Consider the following 19,380-nt stretch of genomic DNA (forward strand, 5'->3'; position numbering starts at 1 on the left):
TTGTGAAGCCTGCATCCCCCCCCCCCCCCAACCATAGTCGCTCCCCCACAGGAGCAAATTAGCAGTGAGCGCCGATGCAGACGAGTCGCAGGAGGACGTTGCCGCCCATCACGGTCACCGCGCCGTCAGCCTCCCCTTCCCGCTGTACCGTATGGGAAGGGATCGTCTCCCTCCTTTTCTGTTCCTTTCATCCTACAGTGGTCATACTGTACTGCGATGCAGGAGCCCGCTGACAGGATGCTCGAATGCGTGTGTCCCCCCCGCCTCCACGGCAGAGCCAAATCAGCCGCCGTCTGAGTTGTGAAATGCTACGGACGTTTAAGTACACAAGGTGTGTGAGACTCTCATACCGTGGCTTGCAGATCTGCAAGGCTGGGCCTCCCCTACAGGAGGTGGTCCGACAGAGGGAGACGAGTAGGAGGTCACCAGGAGGCTGGAAAACAAAGGAGCATGTGGTCGCCCCGGGGTCTCGCGATGCAGAGTGGGGGAAACCGGATTATTAAATCCGCCGCTTTGGGGACATATGGGGGACGTGCAGTTAGCCCCACTTTGACTTCCCCTTCAGTTTTGTCATTTTTTGGTCAGATGTTTCCCGATCGATCTTTTCCCTCCAATTACAAATGCTGGGATCATTTAATATTAAACAGAAGCAGCCACTTCAGTAATTCAGATGGATAAACCGATGCTTTTCAACATATTGCCTAATTATAGAAAATTTTAGGTTTTTAATGATGCTTTTTGTTTTCTTGGATCTCTGATGTAGAAGACACCGTCCTCTCTCTGCCTCTCTCGCTCTCTATCGCTCCCTGTATCTTTCTGCCATGGTAACTTCATTAAAACATTCAGCTAATTATACAGATCTGTCGCACACTTTTGGACTCACATATTCTGTTCAGTTGAATCGCCCTTATTCTCATTTACACAGCGCTGGATGAACAGATATTGCATTTACCAAAGTTGAAGTGCCGGCCGTTAGTGATGCTAAGACTAAGACATATTGGGGTCTTCCTCCAGATTCATATGTGATAGACTCATAGTCACCCCACTTAGTCACTCGACATGCTACGTGCCGTGGTTTCATATTACACCCACGGGTGATTCATTTTAAGGCGATGACTGAGAGCTTTCTGCAGACGCGGCAGTCGGACTTGGAAGCTAGGTGACAAAGCAAGGTTACGATTGTGAATCAGTCGAGCATATGATGGCCAAACCGAAGATGGGATGGCAACGCGGGGCCTCGTCAACCGAAACATGGACTGCTTGGCATGTTTCCTTTGGAACCATTTATGCCAAATGGCCAGAATCCTATCAAACATCCAGAATCCTACTGAAAAACTAAATAAAATTCAGGGAACCGCAGTCCAAAGAGGTGATATCTCAGTCCTCAGTGCTGATCACTTCGCCTGAAATAAACAACCAACGAGTCCTGAAAGTCACACTAATTCTGGTCACCCTTGAATGTGTCTGTGTATAACTTTAATTTTATGCTGCGTATGCTTTGAAAACAAATTCGTGAGTATAAAGCTTTTATTGCATAAATGAATGAGCACACGCTGAAATAGGTACTCACTGTGCTCATCGTTAAAGCGATTTCTGTCAGGTGCGACGCATCGAGATTCAAGAGTTTGCCATATGTGCAGTAAACAGTCAGTTACTCTACGCAATGAAAATCTTACCTTGCGTCTCCTTGCAGCACCTGTTAAGCACAAATTAAACCTCAAAACTCAAACACGAATGAAGGTGCTTCGATAGGACAATAAATGCAAGCACAGTTATGACTATAGTTATATAAGCACAGTGCAATGCAAACATATAACGCAAATATGGCATAATCACATCGTGCCACATTTCTCACGCTGGCCTCACAAAAGCTTGTGCATTTTTACGGATGCTTCAATGGCAGGATGTCGTGAGGTAGTATAAATTAAAGAGTGAAAGGCGCTTTGCCAACCAAAGCATTCCCTAAAGGCAGAGTAGAGCGCCATTGATCGAGACATTTATTTATGACAAGACTGGCACATTTGTTGATGAGGAGGGCCGAGATTCATAAGAAAGCCCGTCGAAAATACACACCTCACTGCTCCTCGCACTGCATTGTTTTATGCATTGCGGTGACAGCATCACGGTGAATAACGCCAGGGCATCCAAGCTATGTATTACGCTTCTGTTTTTAGACATTAAAAATATTCCTAATCGCACCACTTTTGAAGTAAACATGTTCTGCGAACTGTATTTATTTTTCAGGCATTTCATCTTGGCATCCGTCGCCATCTAGAATAAAATAAAAATAAGAATAAAAAAAAATACTTCCAAAGAGAGGCCGTTTTGGGTTTTATTGGAGGAAACAAAATCAGTCCCAAAAATCAGACAATGATTCGGATAAACAGAAGGGAAATGATTCTGATGAAACGATTTAAATCAATGAGAAATAATATTAACCGCACTCATCGTGTCGCCTCTGTCCTTCACAACCCCCATTCCTGTCCTACAATATTTTAGCTATGGCAATTATTTTTCTGTGAAATATTATAATTTTCTCCACAGTGACCCGACCACAGAGAGGAATGCTTATGGTAACTGATCACTGGAAGGAAATGGTATAAGGAGTTAATATATGATGTGACAGAATGCTGTGTCATCGATATTCCGGAGTTCTGTAGCGTGCTGCTGTGAGCGATGGGCATCCAGGCAGCTGGGGGGCGACGTCATGCCACCAGATCATTTGTCCTCCCGTTTATTATTACCTGCAGTTCAAAAACAAGCCTGTCTTTTCAAGGTTTTACTGTCATTTGTACAAGTACAATGAAATACTTGCTTTCGTACCTCCCTGCGGACTTAACCTGTAATGATGAAGACCAGTAGATAGCAAATAACAGAACAGTGAACAATGGCATACATACAATGTATACAATAAACAAGTAATGTGAAATAACATATAAGTATGACAACAAGGTGCTGAGAATAGCAGTGGTTTTATATCTCTAGCCCCAGAAAATAGGCCTGGTCTCCAGTCCTGACCCCAGTCCTTCTCGATTTCCGGTGGCCATTTTGTTTTTCTCTATGTTGCCTTTGTGCTGAAGTTGAAATGTTTGCCATTTCAGTAGTTCCACTTCATCCATCCCCTCTCTCACCCCCAAGCAACGTTCCCACACCATCCTCCTGTCTTCACGTCATGCGGTTCTGTTCGCCGTCCCAGCTGGAGGAAGCTTTACACCTGCCAACCTGATAGAATGGTGAGATGTCTCCATTTTGCCGTGTTCTTTTCATTACAAACCCTGATCCGGCCGTGGTTTATCTGAGCGTCCTCACATCAGACAGAAAAAGGCCGGTAAAGTTCTCTTACTGGTTCCCTTTTTTGATTTTAACATTTGAAAATATGCAACAGAATGCGAAATAAAACAAAAAACAAAACAAGTCCAGAAATCTGACTCAGTGAGCAATTAATAAAGCAATAAATTAGATTTCCCTGTAAGTCACTCTCGTTTATTTGTTGTTAGAAAAATCCGTGATTTGACTTTCGATGGATTCTTTGAACTCTTTCAGAGTGATGGATGATTAAAAAACTATATTTCCATGAACTCTGTGCTTGCCAACACAACTGATCGCACCGGGGCATTCTCATCCGCGTGAGACGCCTGCAGCTTACCGCCGAGCGTAATTATAATATTTAACGAGCACGTATACAGAGCCGCTGCTCCCTCTGTGCTACGACACGTTCACTTAGAGCAGCTGATATTCTTTCTGCAGCCAAATGATTCCCTTCTACGGGATCCCCATGTCCGCCAGTGGGCCCTGGGCCACCGAATGGAACATCCAGGCAATTTGTCTGAGGCTTTCCAGAATTCCAGCCCTCCACACCTCACCTCTATAGTCTATAATTTACCGGCCGTCTCTGAAAGTGCGTAAATCAGTCACGATCAGCCTCCTCTGACATTTGTCATCCTCAGACCAGTCTGACGACAGTCTTTCTTTTGCGAGGAGCCCGCAGCCCGCATGCCGAGTCGGTCCCACGTCCTCACAGAGCATCGCTGCCTCATCGTAATTGTCTTTTCCAGGGCACGTGCTTTGTCAAAATGATCACCGGCTTGTCATCCCTACCGTTTCAATATGACACGTCTAATACCAACCATTGGGATCTCAGATAGTAGGACTGCGTGCATGTGTGTCAAATACATCCTCCTATTCACAGAAAGCCCCGTGGAGTAAAGACTAATTAGTGGAATTCAGCAATGCCACTATTAACAGGGAAACACTGCAGGTCAGATGTGAGTGGCTGTTAGTTTCTTTTTTTTTTTTTACATTTTTTTTTTTAACTGGATGATATTTCCAGATACACACAGAGACGCTGGAAGCTGTGAGCTGTTGCTGCACCATTTGGCTCCTGCTGAGGACACAACACAAGCTGGGGCGAAAATTGCATTTGTGACTTTCAAGGACAAAGTCCTTCTACACCCGAAAAAAAAAAACATGCCACCGGCTGGAAAAGGCGCGGATGTGGATGGGGCATGGTGGCGAGTCTTAGGGATGGCAATGAAAGCGAACTGGGACAATTAGCAGAAAGACAGGGGAGAGCTGGGTGAGGTGGATGGGGTGGGGGGGTCATTTTCCAGAGAAGAAATGAAATATGATGAAGTAGGTTTTTTCAAGGTGATCACCACCCACATTTCCCTTTTTATATGTGTAAAACACAGGAGGAGGATGTTGTAGCGGGAATCTCCTCTAGAATCCAGCCTCAATGTTAATGTACCAGTTGACCCATTTAATTGAAAGTAAACCCCCCCCCCCCCCACAAAGTCCCTATAAACACTGCACTGCTAATGAAGGCCGAGGTGTTATAAAAATGTCACCCATCCACAGGTAACTATTTTTCCCCCCAAGGGAGAAATTCACCTGATAAATTACCCCTGAGATCTGCCCCCCCCCCCCCCCCTCAGCAGTTTCTTAAAATATAACACATTACAGATAAAGCAAACTTGATCACAAATATATGGGGTTTGGCCTTTTGCTGACTTTAGCAGAGCTGCCCAAACCCAAGCATGCCTTCTGGGGATGGGGGGGGGGGGGGGGTAAGACCGGAATCTGACATCGAGGGGAGCCAGTCGGGTCAGCACGCCCGGTGGCATTGGGGGAGGTCCATGGAGACCAGCGGCGCCAGAAATAGAGGGAAGTGGTCTGAGAGAGGCCTCAGGGTGTCCCTGGGGACATGGAGGGGGTCACAACACCACCTGCCGGGGAGGTGAGCGGGCCGGCGGGGGGGGGGCAGGGAACGGAAGACAAGTCGCTCGGCATTTACCGCTCAGTCGGCACTAGAAGGACACAGCATAGCTGTGGTTCATCCTCAGCACCTCTACACTTAACGTGCATACAAATGTAGGCTATTATTATTATTTTAAATAGTAATTATTATTTTTCCCCACAGAAATTATTCCCTTGTGAGAGTCTTCCAGGATCAGCTATGTTACAAATAGTATCATGGTGTTTAAGTGTGCCAAAGATTGAAAATATGCGTGAAAAAGTTTATTACACAATCCACACTAAGTAGAAGTATATTTAAATATGGGACTGATGTACTTACGCATATATATATATATGTTATTCTTAAGCAAGCATATGTAACAATATGTGTTTCAATTTCGTTTCATCGATACGATCAAGCCATTTGTTTTTCTAAGCCAAAGGCGGAAGAACTAATGAAGCGGTGTTTTTCTTCTTCCTGTTTGTCATGTCTTCTGACTTCTGCTCCCGCCCGTGACGGGACTCCAGGCCGCCCTCAGGGACGACTCGGGGCAGAGTGCATCTGCGCGTCCTGACGTGCTATTTCAGCCGGCCAGAAACCCTATTAGCATACCAAACGTGCAATGCAAATTTAGGAAAAGGGAAAAAAAAATGTTAAGATCTTAAAATATTTATATTAACGGTAAACTCAGGCTGAAATCACTGCTAAGCTACTCTATTAGTAGTAGAAGTATATCCAGTTACCCGTGAGGTGGAGAAAGTTCGGTCGCAGAAAAAAACTATTTGACCAGCTGAAAACCCATCCGTTTGTACAGATAAAAGCATCAAGATATAGATTTGCCATATTTCCCAGCTGGTGTGCTCACAATCTGCATAGAATGCGGAAATCCATAAGGCAGATATCATTTAGCTACTTGTGGGCTCACAATAATTTTTAATCACAGTAACAATTTGTTTAAAATTTTGAAACTGCTGCACATATCTCATAATTTATGATAGCATCCAAGCAATTTATTTCTTGATCAGATATTTTATTTAGCTACCCAGTGGTTAAAATGAGTAATTATTCATTACTTTTTAAATAGTAAGTCTTCTAAGTACAGTACAATAAATTAATTACACCAAGGATATTTAGAAATATTTTTTCCACTCCTGAAGTTAACAGTGTAGTTTAGCACAATTGGAGAAATCAGATCCAACAAATTGTAACAAATTTTGCCATTTAACTAACCAATAGAATCGGTAGCTTAACAGAGCCTAATGCATCCAAAACCAGAGAACATTTGCAACTGAAAACACTGCTCTGTTTGACACAATATAATATCTTCTGTGTTTGACAGCAATCTAATCTATTCAGATGCCTGGGCCCGCCACTTACGCAGCACGTACGTTTCGACACTCCCACGAGAATTTTAATAACTTCCAGCAAACAAGAACAAGCCCTACTGTCAATAAGGTCACTCAGGTCTAGTGATGAGAATATTGCAGTCCGGCCTGCCAGGAAATCACAGGACTCACGGAGAGCACAGATCAGATCCTCTTCTCCTCCAGATGAACCGTGAATGCTGAATATAAGGAAATCTGACAGGGACCACAGGCCGGTGCCAGGCTGGAGGTGTCAGGGGTGATGCTGGGGAAATCGACTCGCTTTGTCTGCTCCGTGCCACCCTCGGAGATGTGCTGCTTCAGCCTGACTTCTATTAGCCGAGGTTCACCGCTTTACTACCTCTAGCGTTTCATTCCCGGGGGAGGGAAATATCTTACAGGCCGGTGTCGGAGGTTTCCAACCACAGCCCAGGGCTCTATCAGAATGAGTAAAATCTCAGGGCTTACTCATCTCTCCATTTGCCATAGCTGCTTATCCAACACAGGGTCGCGGTGAGTTTGGAGCCTTACCCAGAATGCATTGGGAGAAAGGCACCCACGTGAATACAGGGAGAAGACGCATACTCCACATGCATAAGAAACCTTTTATCCAAAAATTTACAAGGAATTTGTTTTGGTGCAGGTGGTGACATGAAGTATGTCATTAAACATAGAAAGAGAAATGTATGCCATTAATATATAACTGTGTATGTAGATAAGATAATGTTTTGAATAAAAAAGGCATCAGTGATACACAGGGATAACTACACTACTGTAAAATGATTGTAATGTGCCTGTAGACTTTGAGGGCATCCCCACGGCAGACTGGCACTACTCTGCCATCTTAATGGGACCTGCCCATTTTATAGGGCTGGTCTTACAGTAGAAAGGTAAAGGGCTGCTTGAATGCAATGAAATGCAAACAAATTTCAGTAATCTTTGTGGCTTTATGGCTGGATAATGTTTTTTTAATGGTTGGAAATTTTGTCTATTACTATAATTACATCCTTTCCGCCCAGAATTTTTTTTTAACGTAACAATATTTTTAATTGATATCTTTGAAGTCTGGAAACTAGCAGCTGTACGGCAGAGGGGTCAATCAGGCGGAGCGGAGGGGTTAGAGGCTACATAGTACGTCATCACACCTAAACCACATACCTCATTTTTAGAGTAACCCCCCCACACACAGTTTATTTCACAACATCATGATTTCTACATTCCGCAGTGTTCACTGCCACTCAAACCCCTGAGGTTTGTGCCCCCCCTATGGGCCACAAACAGTCACTACACCGGGCCGCCCCAGAGGGATCCATAAACGACAAATGGTCTTACATCCTAAACAGTCTCCCTTTATAAACAAAGTAGCATTTTGATTCATTCTGTCTTAGACTCGTGTCAGCTCATTTTCTAGCACGACGACTTAAGCTGGACAGCAAAGAACATTAATGACTGATTGCCTCCCTCGTGTCACAAAGGTCTCCTTAAGGTTATCTAGATGCAAAGCAGATGCTCCTAATGGTTATTATTACACCTCTGGAAGCTGTCGGACTCCAGTGAAATACTGCAGCACAGATCTGAAATGACACATCGGCAATTTATAGAATGCAAAGCGAGGAAAGCTGTGGAATCTACTTAAGAAAATGGCTCCTAGTCTTGCTGTACCATATCTTCTACTAATATGCAAGTGCACTGTTTCTATGAGGATTACGGGAGTTATTTTCTAGGAAAGGGTAGCAGTCTGTCACTCAATGGCGAGTACGCCATGAGCATTGCTGTCTGCCTTTCCGCTCACGGCACCCATTGCTTTTCATTCCCCATTTTTCCGCATCTGCGAGTGGCTCAGACACCTCGTATCAGCTTCCTGGAGGCCCGTGACTTTCAAGGAGAGCGTGATTTATCGTCCCGTGTCATCTCGCTGCCCCTGCTAATGGAAGGGACCCCCCGTTTGGGCACGGATGAATGTAGGAAAACGTAAAAAAACATCCTAAGGGTAGTGAGATTTAGGGCTCCGCTCCTCGTCCCGTTGTATACACTACAGGAAGGAGAGAGCCCCATAATCTATGTCCGGCTTCGTGTCTGTGGGGCCAAAGACTCAGTGATGGTAACTGGGTTTGGGGACTGGTGAGGATAGTCACTGGGGATGTTCATAGAGTAGCATGTGTCGTCCTTAAAGTCCAAGAATATAAATGCTTCAGCTTCATTTCATATGTTAGGGTCGAAGCGCAAAAAGCCATGCATTACACTTCTTAAATTGGCTGCGGAGACAAAGGACCGCCCACAACGCGGGAGCGCATTTAAAAATGCACAATGCGAGGCTGGTCGTGCATTAGCCCACTTAAATCACGGTTACCACACATTTGGCTTACACTTTTGTACCTAAAGACATTATTTTCATGTTTACGAGCATTAATTACTTGAACTACTTTGTTCCGCCAATGATTAAACATTACCATTCAGCTTCCATTAAATTTTAAATTGTGCTCTACTTCTGGAATTTTAAGTAACATTAGCTAGTTAGAAAGATTATTATAGCTCATTGATTTACTACTGTGATTCACCTGGCTGGCACTATGTGAGCTGTTATAGAAAATGAATCAACAGCCTTCTGACCAATGAGATTTGAGATTGCAACAGCACCGCGGAGTAAATGGAATTTAAGCACTTCTGGCTTTATTTTGTATATGGAAGCTACAGTGGGTTGATATTAATTTTCTGTAAACCTTCGCTAGCCTCACACATTATTATAATAGTTGCTTTGCTGCGACTTTTCTCCAAAGCTAATTGTGCAGCTGGAAACACGTTGGGTGATCCAGGACACACCTAAGCAGGCTCCTTCAGATGTTGTGCCTTTAAGCAGCAAGCGGCCTGCTGCCCATGGCTGCTGAATGAGTCAGGATTAGAGGCCTCTAAGCAGACGCTGCAGAAGAGCGACACACGGGAGGCACCCAGGATGTACAGAAGCATGCAAATACCATCGTTCTGCTTGACATCACAGTGCTTACAGGTTTTTTGCTGGGAAAAACTGAAAGGAACATCAATTAGTGAGCGGTTTTAAATACCTCCTGTTGGAAGCTGGGTGTTATACAAGTAAACAAAGCCAGCTTTACTGTATATGCAAGTCTGAGTTGTTTTTGCATTTAAAAAACCCGACTGTTCATAGTGTGACATCTACAGCAGTTTAGAATTCGCACCTTTAGTCTGTACTCCCTGAAAGCAAGCATTTATTGTACACATGCGAATGGCACGCAAACACAACTCATAAGTAACGGTGTGGTTTTTATTTATAGCTGATAAAGACCTGGAGTATTTCACAGCTAACGGTGCAGCAGGATATAGTGCAGTGCAAAGGATGCATAACGTGTTGATTCTTTCAGTGACGGAAATACAGGGATTTCACGGAAAACCATGAACCTCTCGAAGTTCCTTTTGTGGACAGGATGGTTCCAATCCGCCTCAGTGACTTCTGAGAGTCACGTATTTGCTATTTGTTGTTCTCATTGTTCTTAATTAAATTACACTTTGGCCTAATCAAGCATATTTAATACAGTGCAGGCCAGCTGACTTGCTGCTAAGGGATGTGCAAACTGCAAAATCAGGAGGAGCTGGAGCAGTTCGGGCCCTAATGACCAGCTGACTTGCTGCTAAGGGATGTGCAAACGGCAAAATCGGGAGGAGCTGGAGCATTTCGGGCCCTAATGACCAGCTGACTTGCTGCTAAGGGATGTGCAAACTGCAAAATCAGGAGGAGCTGGAGCATTTCGGGCCCTAATGACCAGCTGACTTGCTGCTAAGGGATGTGCAAACGGCAAAATCGGGAGGAGCTGGAGCAGTTCGGGCCCTAATGACCAGCTGACCTGCTGCTAAGGGATGTGCAAACGGCAAAATCGGGAGGAGCTGGAGCAGTTCCGGCCCTAATGACCAGCTGACCTGCTGCTAAGGGATGTGCAAACGGCAAAATCAGGAGGAGCTGGAGCAGTTCAGGCCCTAATGACCAGCTGACCAGAATTTCTTTTCTAAATAAATCCCGTATTAACTGTGCATTGCAAGAAATGTAAATTCAAGAATTAAGAAAAATATTTTCTACAATATAGCTGAAGTTAATTAATTTTTCCATCAGTAAATATATATATATATATATATATATATATATATATATATATATATGACAAATCTGAAAAATATGAGTGAATGGATCTGTTAGGGACAATGTAGTCTGAGGCTTTGCGCCTCCTTGCCTCGCAATGACCTACACGTTAGTTTTTGCATTGTAACAATAAATATTTCCACAACCCCTCCAGCTACTTCATGAAGAACTGTACCTAAATACAAGCGAGTGGACAGGGATGTGACCCCTTGGCGATGAGCTTTGCGCAGTTGAACCTGTATTCAAGCGCATGTCCCAGGCCAGCAGACGAATAAGAATAAGCAGAATTGCATTAACATCGGTCATTTGGGACCGGGCCAGAGAATGCAAAATGTTTCAAGAAGAGCTCAGCGAGTCCAGAGGCAAAAATAAGAGATCTAAGGTTGGATGGGAGTCCCTGATGTTTGCATGTTTTAAATTGTTTATATATGCGTTGTGTATTACCCTAGGTTAGCCTCACTAAATATGGCAATGTTTATTCATGAGAGAAACTGCCCATTAGGAAAATAGATCTCTACTTGTCTCTTGATGTTGATGATGATGATGATGATGCTGATGATGGTTTCAGAGACCTTGTGCTCCCACCAGATGCACCGATCCACATTAACTTGACATAAAGGTTTTTTTAGTTTATTCCAATGAATATGTCAGAAACTACAGAGAGGCTATGAAATCGAGCCAATTATGGCATGATGTTTCTGTAGGGCCTCGCAGCTGCTTGGGTTGTGGGTTCACATGTGGCCCTGAAATAATGCAGCGGGTTGCCGGTTCTTTATCAGTTTTGGGTGGGTTTACATTACAAACTTCGGTTTCCTCCCACATTCGTTCCAAAAGCATCCGGGGAAATATGAATCCATTGTGTTTTTTGGGATGCGCGTGTGGTGGGATGCTCCTGGGATAGACCTGAGAGAAACCTCACCAGGGTAAAGCCAACTTTCCATGTTGTATTTGCTGCCCTCTCTCCACGCCCGTGTATGCTCTATGACCTGAGAGAAACCTCACCAGGGTAAAGCCCACTTTCCATGTTGTGTTTGCTGCCCTCTCTCCAGGCCCGTGTATGCTCTATGACCTGAGAGAAACCTCACCAGGGTAAAGCCAACTTTCCATGTTGTATTTTGCTGCCCTCTCTCCAGGCCCGTGTATGCTGTATGACCTGAGAGAAACCTCACCAGGGTAAAGCCAACTTTCCATGTTGTATTTGCTGCCCTCTCTCCAGGCCCGTGTATGCTCTATGACCTGAGAGAAACCTCACCAGGGTAAAGCCAACTTTCCATGTTGTGTTTTGCTGCCCTCTCTCCAGGCCCGTGTATGCTGTATGACCTGAGAGAAACCTCACCAGGGTAAAGCCAACTTTCCATGTTGTATTTGCTGCCCTCTCTCCAGGTCCGTGTATGCTCTATGACCTGAGAGAAACCTCACCAGGGTAAAGCCCACTTTCCATGTTGTGTTTTGCTGCCCTCTCTCCAGGCCCGTGTATGCTCTATGACCTGAGAGAAACCTCACCAGGGTAAAGCCCACTTTCCATGTTGTGTTTGCTGCCCTCTCTCCAGGCCCGTGTTTGCTCTATGACCTGAGAGAAACCTCACCAGGGTAAAGCCCACTTTCCATGTTGTGTTTGCTGCCCTCTCTCCAGGCCCGTGTATGCTCTATGACCTGAGAGAAACCTCACCAGGACAAAGCCCACTTTCCATGTTGTGTTTTGCTGCCCTCTCTCCAGGTCCGTGTATGCTCTATGACCTGAGAGAAACCTCACCAGGACAAAGCCCACTTTCCATGTTGTGTTTTGCTGCCATCTCTCCAGGTCCGTGTATGCTCTATGACCTGAGAGAAACCTCACCAGGACAAAGCCCACTTTCCATGTTGTGTTTTTCCGCCTTTTCTCCAGGCTCTATGACTGAAATAATGTCAGTTTTTAAGGTGCTTCAAATAAGTAAAATTGCCTAGAAAGGGGCAAAATAGCATGGTATTCATGATGAATGGGGACAAAAATAGACAAAACGAAACCGGAGAACATAAGTCAAGCCTGAAAGGCATCAGCTGGTCCAGCAGCAATCAGTGCAAAATAAGCAGCTACAGTCTAGATCCATGTTAGTCTCCTGTACTGGATATTGCCCCAGACTCATGTTAGACTTTTTTTCCCGTGTGCATTGTGATTAGCTTATCGTGCACAGAAATGTCGGAATAATGTTTTACACTTCGAGGTGAAATGAACTGCAGCACTCGTATTTTGTAAGGCATACCATAAAGCAGAAAATGTAATTACCGTAGTCTGCAGAATCATTATGTTTACGGCCACATCATGTCGAACCGGCAAACTCGATGACTAGCTATTACAGGTTGAGGATACATTTCATTTTAATCAAATAGGAAGTGCGCTCCTTATTTCCCGAAGAAGCGAACATCGTATCGTACTAATCTATTCCAAAAGTTAAGAAAAGTTGTGTACAGACCTGTATATCTCAACACAGAAAGCTATATGTGTCTATGCATATACTTATTATTGCAAAGCATACATTGTAGCTTTGAGACAAGATCTATTAACGGTATCTGTGATTGTCCGATATTCTATACACTTCCTTTTTGTTATTTCAGAAAACTGAGGAAAAGCGATTTTTCTCCCACGCAGTCAGGGAGCAGGGGAGTAACTTAGCATCCATCCTCCTTTCTTGATTAAATTAAAATTCCTGGCATGGGATGCAGCTGCGAGGCGCATTTTCTCCCGTTACCTGTTGGTAAATGCTAAATTAATCTCCCGCATCCGCACTGGTTTTAACGCCGCGCCAGGTTTATCCAGCAGAGGGGCTTGTAGCCCAGCACTCCTGTGAGGAACCGTACGATCCATTCAGGCTGCTAAAAGCCCTTTGAGCTCCCATTGTAATTAATTTAAAGCAAAAGCAAAAAAGAAAAAAAGACTATTGAGCCATTTTTTTGGGGGGGGGGGGGGGCTTTTGTTTCTCATTATCCTTTACAAAAGCAATTAATTATCGCACCTGCACTCAGAATTAGTCTTGTCACTTGACTTTGAAGACCGTTGCTGTTTCATGTCCCGACTGATCGCCCGAGTCTCACATATAAGGATTTACATCCATAAATTGATGAGCGCTGAATGGTGGGCCACTTTGGCAATGGGCAGCATTCCCTTCATAAACCCTAAGTGTGTTGCCGCCCATTGATAACCTCAGAGTCTGATCACACTTAATTAAATGCTAGGTGTTTTATATAAAAGTACCGCATGATGTGTAACAGCGTCTCGACGACCAACATCTTGCATTGCACTGCAATGTGACCCATCTTGCATTGCAGTGCGATGTGACCTGTTTTTTTATATACATGATGAAACCGACATCTTTATTCTTTAGCCGGAACGACAAGCCATTTCTCAGCATAAGCTATTCAGTTATTGCTGGATTTCAATGTCTGGACGAAAGAGGCGAGCGGAAGAAAGACGCCTCAATTCTTTTGTGAAATTGAATCCCAGAGAAGATAAGATGTGGACACGGGCTCTCTGGAGAAGGAGAGGATGTCTTATTCACTAAGTGAGGGAGATGTGCAAATCTCCTACTTTTGTATATATGCATATACATTACGTGCCTTTCAGCTGTGTGACCTGGCATCTCTAAAGTGCCCATAGTGTGTCTGTGAGTGTGCTCTGCGACAGACTGGCATCCAGTCCTGGGTGTACCCCAGCCCCGTGCCATGTGATAGGCTGGCATCCCTCTCAGGGTGTACCCCAGCCCTGTGCCCCATGACAGACTGGCATCCCATCCAGGGTGTACCCCAGCCCTGTGCCCTGTGATGGACTGGCATCCCGTCCAGGGTGTACCCCAGCCCCGTGCCATGTGATGGGCTGGCATCCCTCCCAGGGTGTACCCCAGCCCTGTGCCCTGAGATGGACTGGCATCCCGTCCAGGGTGTACCCTGTGACCTGTGCTTCCTGTGATAATCTCTGTACTGGATAGACAGTTATCACTGGGCCAATCCTGAATCCCAGGATTGGCCCAGTGATATCACCTTTGAGCCCTTGGGCAAGGTCTTTATCACTTGTTCCAGGGACTGTCTGACCTTTCTTTCCCAATTCAATAGCACTTTGGATAAAAGTGTCAGATAAATCAAATGTAAATATGACTAATTAAAATAATGCAGTCTGTTTTGCATCATTCGGCTGGAGTTGTTTATGTCTATAGAAAATGTTTGCTCTGATCATGACCTGCTTATCACAACAAAGTATAACCCAGCAGCGGGACGTTAAGTGCTGTTCTCAAAATCAAAAAATTATTTTGCTGTCAGTGATTCGGTTTGACAATTCTGGGGAAAAAAACAACGGCCAGCAATAACCATAAGGGTGTTTTATTTTTCTTTAATCCTCCTTAATCATCCAAATGTACAATTAGGCGTTTGTAAACGTTTTATTCTTCATCCTCCTTAATTGCAGTGTAGTGGTCGTCACCATCCCTCTCGAAATCCTCGGTTTTGAGGTCCATGCTGTGGGACTGCCAGCGGTAAACAACCCAAATGAGTCCGTTAATTTATCTCTTTTGACAAGAGTGGGTTGCAGATTCCCTGCAATGGAAAAAACGTCTTACAAGTTTCCTCTGATCTGTGTGTTATCGACGTGGGGGGGAGGGGGGGTGCATTAAATTTTATTTAATGGCACGTCGTTTGTGAAGACATTGGGAGGACTTTTATGGATAAATAATTTGTGTTTAATTGAGCTCTCTGAAAGTAAGTCTGCTCAAAACACACATAAAAAGAAGTTAGGCCATCTACAGAGATGAAGTGGGACAGAATTGCCATCCAAGGTGTACACTGGTAAGCAGATGGATGGATGGATGGATGGATGGATGGATGGATGTTGCACTGTGGTCCTGGGAGAATGATCCTTTGTGCCACTGTATACCTGTTTGTGGACAGCATGATGATAAACCCTGTTTCACTTGACCCTATGTATGCTACAGTATGTGTGTGTGAGCATTAATATAAATTATGTCATTGTCTCAGCAAGTCTTTAATATACCGTGGAGAAGGGTGAGCACTTTTCACATAGCTTACATGGACTGTGGGAAACGTGAGCAACATCGCGTTCTCTTCTCCCATCACAGGACGTGAAGACTTTCCAATGGGAGAAAAAAATCCAGGCTGTACCGCCTGTGAATGCGGCGAAGCGGCCGGTGTCACCACGCGCGTTTTTCCTCGGTAAAGCAGCAGCGGTTCACCTTGATCACCCGCCTTTCACGCAGGTCTTAATTTAATAATGTACGAGGAAACACGCCAGCAACAGTTGTTAACTAGGCGTCCTATAGGCAGCACCGCGCTACAGCAGCCTCCTTTCATGTAGTGTTGGCAAAGAGCACCGCGGTGTTTCCCTGCGTGCGAATAATCCACTCGGTTAGCGTGCCACCGCTAACATAATCTCAGGGGGCTTCATTGTTCTGCGATCAAGTCTCGGAACAGAAGCATCTTATTGATTGATTAAACATCCCTACTGCTGATGTAAAAAAAACTCTCTCCAGGATCTTCTCTTCCTGTCAACGGGCTGCGCCGGCGGGAGGCTCCCAAACCGGTGATGCTGGGCCAATTAACGGCAGATTTATATTCATTGGAGGGCAAAAGAATGGAAAAGCGTGTGCCGGCTGACACAGGCAGGTCACCGGTGTCTCCTCAGAGCTTTAAAGCGATAATCAGCGCCGTGACACTCGGCAAACATCACCGGCACCCGTCTAGCGGCTTCCAGCAATGATAGCCCTCCAAAATCACTAACCGCCGCTAAAATAAATCAAAAGTCCGTCGCACAAAATTTGAAATTCAGGGGCTGTCTTGAGTCCCAAAGGTTTTCATTAACAGAAGCGTTTCATATTCTGTCACCGAAAATTCTGGTTAATACAGGCTACTGGCCCCAACTACTTAACGTTCTTTTGATAATCTGCAAGTATTATGCGGATTCCAAAAAAAAAGGTTACAATCTATTTATTCAGCAGACACTTTTATCCAAAGCGGCATACAACTGAAAGAAAGGTTGTAGTATCGGAGGTTAAGGGCCTTTACTCAGGGGCCAAATAGTGAAATCACTCAGCCGACTGTGGGATTTAAACTGGGCATCTCCCAGTCATGGTGCCCTTACCCACTGAACCACACACTGGCCCACGAGAAACAGAACTTGCTCTTAACCCATCCTGTCATTTACTATTAACTAACCCAGTGTACCAGAGATGATCCAATATAGACCTGCCTGACCAATTGGGAACTTATTTCTGCCTTTCTTTAATTATACCAAATGCATAGTAAAGACCAATCACAATCGCCGACTCCGATCTGATTGAAACGCGTTATCTGCAATTAGGAAGACTGAGTAAACATTTAGGTATTGGGATATAATCTGATTTGTTGGGCCATTTTAGAGGTGATTAAGTCTCCGATCTGGATTCCTTTGTTGTGGGGGAGTGGAAGGCGGGTAGGTATAGTCAGGAGTAAGAGGGCTCAATAAGACTGAAATCTGTTTTCAAAAGATACACAGGCCAATTGTCGCACTGCATTCCATTATTAGCTGTATTCCACTATGGACATTCTAGAACATGAGAACACTGTTTGCCTATTATTGTTTACTTCTAAGTCCCGGAAGTTCTGCTATTATGACTCTCCCAAGAGCCGCAAATGCTAAACAAACACAGATGCTGCATGCTGACAGTCAGCAGAACCCCCTCTGCTGCAGTGGACACTGCTCTCCTTCTCACTTCCTGCTCGATTCAGCCCTCTTGTAAAGTGCAGCTGCTTAGGAAAGACTTGATTTTAGGTGAAACACATTACAGACGTAAACACTGGATGGTGGGCATATCGGCAAATGAAAATTAATCAACTTAATTACCCCCTTTCACTTGCCTTGCACGTTAAATTAGCTAATTAGTCTGACAGTAAGCTTATAGTGTTGAGCAAATGTAACTAATTTATGGAAAAAAAAGTTGATTAAATGAGTAATTAGATAAGTAAGAAAACACAAATCTTCCCCCAACGACAAGTCATCTAGATGGGAGCTGAAGCTTATTATGAAATATTTATTGTAAATTTCTTATACATACAGATTGTAAATTACAAACCCTGGCCGCCAGGGCTCAGAAAAGCATAATTGATTTCAATATCAAGAAAACTTTTTTGGAATAATTTTGAAATGGCGTTGCTTTAGTAAGACGCGCTGAAGGTTCTACATCGGGCTTTTCTCAACATGCGTACTTGACCGCACTTGTGTTCTCATGCACCCGTTATACCTCATCTTCTATTGCTGAAGACCAGTTCCAATACTAAGGACAGAAGTTCGGAGGACGGTAAAAAAGCCCCCAGATGATTTTCCCTGCCCCAAACATCAAGGATACATCGGTTACATCCTTGACAAATGAGAACAATCCCATGATTTCTTGTGCCCCAAGTTCATTCTTGGGAGGCAAGTTAGCAAGACCGGTCTTGCCAAGACCACGTGTATGGTCTTTGCGTTTTGCGTATTGAGAAACACCAACTGTGTTTATGTTAACAGAGCAGCTTAGAGGGGATCAGGCAGCATTTCACACAGCAAGGACAGAATAACCATTAAGTGAGGTGCTTTGCCTTGTTGCACATTCCTCTGGTAGGGGTTAACGTCATCAGAGCCAAAGATAAATGATGGAGATACTGAATACAGCGTAATAAAGTAATCTGGCAATTATTCTCCCATTATGTTGTCATATCTTATCTATACAGCTCTGGTTTATATTTTGCTTCCTGCTATACAGGCGGAATGAAAGAGGTCGTGGTTGTTCTGCGTGATCCTGTGTGGGCACAGCGAGTAGAGAGAACCACAGCACACATGGTGGGAGCCACCCAGGGTTGGGGGGCGGTGGGGGATGCTTGTCCAGCACAAGGCAAACACACAACGAAGAAGCACCGACAAGAGAACTGAGGCCCCAGTCCCAGGGGAGTGAGACTACAGGCTGCAAATGCGGCCACCATACCAAACATCCTTTCATTAAACCAAATTGACTTCTGAATATGAATGTAATAATTCAACACACAGCTCCAACATATCAATAGCTCTTTTTTATTTTCATTTCATTGCTCTGCAACAGACATATTATGCTTTTTTGCCCTGGCAGTATTCAGCCACTGAATAGCTGTGTATTGATTTGGTGGTTTAGACCATTAGTACTATCTGGCATGGCTTCAGTCTGTAACAACAAGAAATACTAGTTGAGACCAGGTACTAGGATTTGGACTGATATCTCACCCTGATTGCTTTCAGAAAATATTGCATCTTGGCCTTCACCTCGTTTTCATTTATCTGTGATGCAATAACAGCTTCGTTCGCACCTTCATAGGGTCTGCAGGTTTGCGGGGTCCTTGGCTGCATGGTCTTGGTGTTTGTTTACCTTTCCCAGCATTATGGAAAAAGAAACACTATAGGCGTCTCTTCACACTGCGCTTCTGGCTAACGTTACCATACCTTTCTGATGTATTGCGATAAGGAGTCTGTTTTCAGTCAGACTGGACTCGCTCTTATTTACCATGAGAATGGGGAGTGTATGAACGCCGGTTTTTTTACTTATGCCTCCACGCTTGATTTCTGTGATCTGCCGCATCTACAGCTTCCAGGGCAAAAGTGTTGCTTGTTTACAGCC

General features: G+C 44.4%; 1 long non-coding RNA gene across 1 annotated transcript in view; it reads right to left on the reverse strand.

Annotated features, from left to right (window-relative positions):
* Positions 1-2,395: 2,395 nt before the first annotated feature.
* The window catches only part of LOC140593553 (uncharacterized), a 29,052-nt gene continuing 12,067 nt past the window's right edge, over positions 2,396-19,380 (reverse strand). Inside the window, exon 3 of the long non-coding RNA XR_011993941.1 lies at positions 2,396-2,744. This is a non-coding gene — a long non-coding RNA (uncharacterized lncRNA). The remainder of the gene's footprint in view (positions 2,745-19,380) is intronic.

The sequence above is a fragment of the Paramormyrops kingsleyae genome, chromosome 12 (genome assembly GCF_048594095.1).
Source record: "Paramormyrops kingsleyae isolate MSU_618 chromosome 12, PKINGS_0.4, whole genome shotgun sequence".
Taxonomy (NCBI): Eukaryota; Metazoa; Chordata; class Actinopteri; order Osteoglossiformes; family Mormyridae; genus Paramormyrops; species Paramormyrops kingsleyae.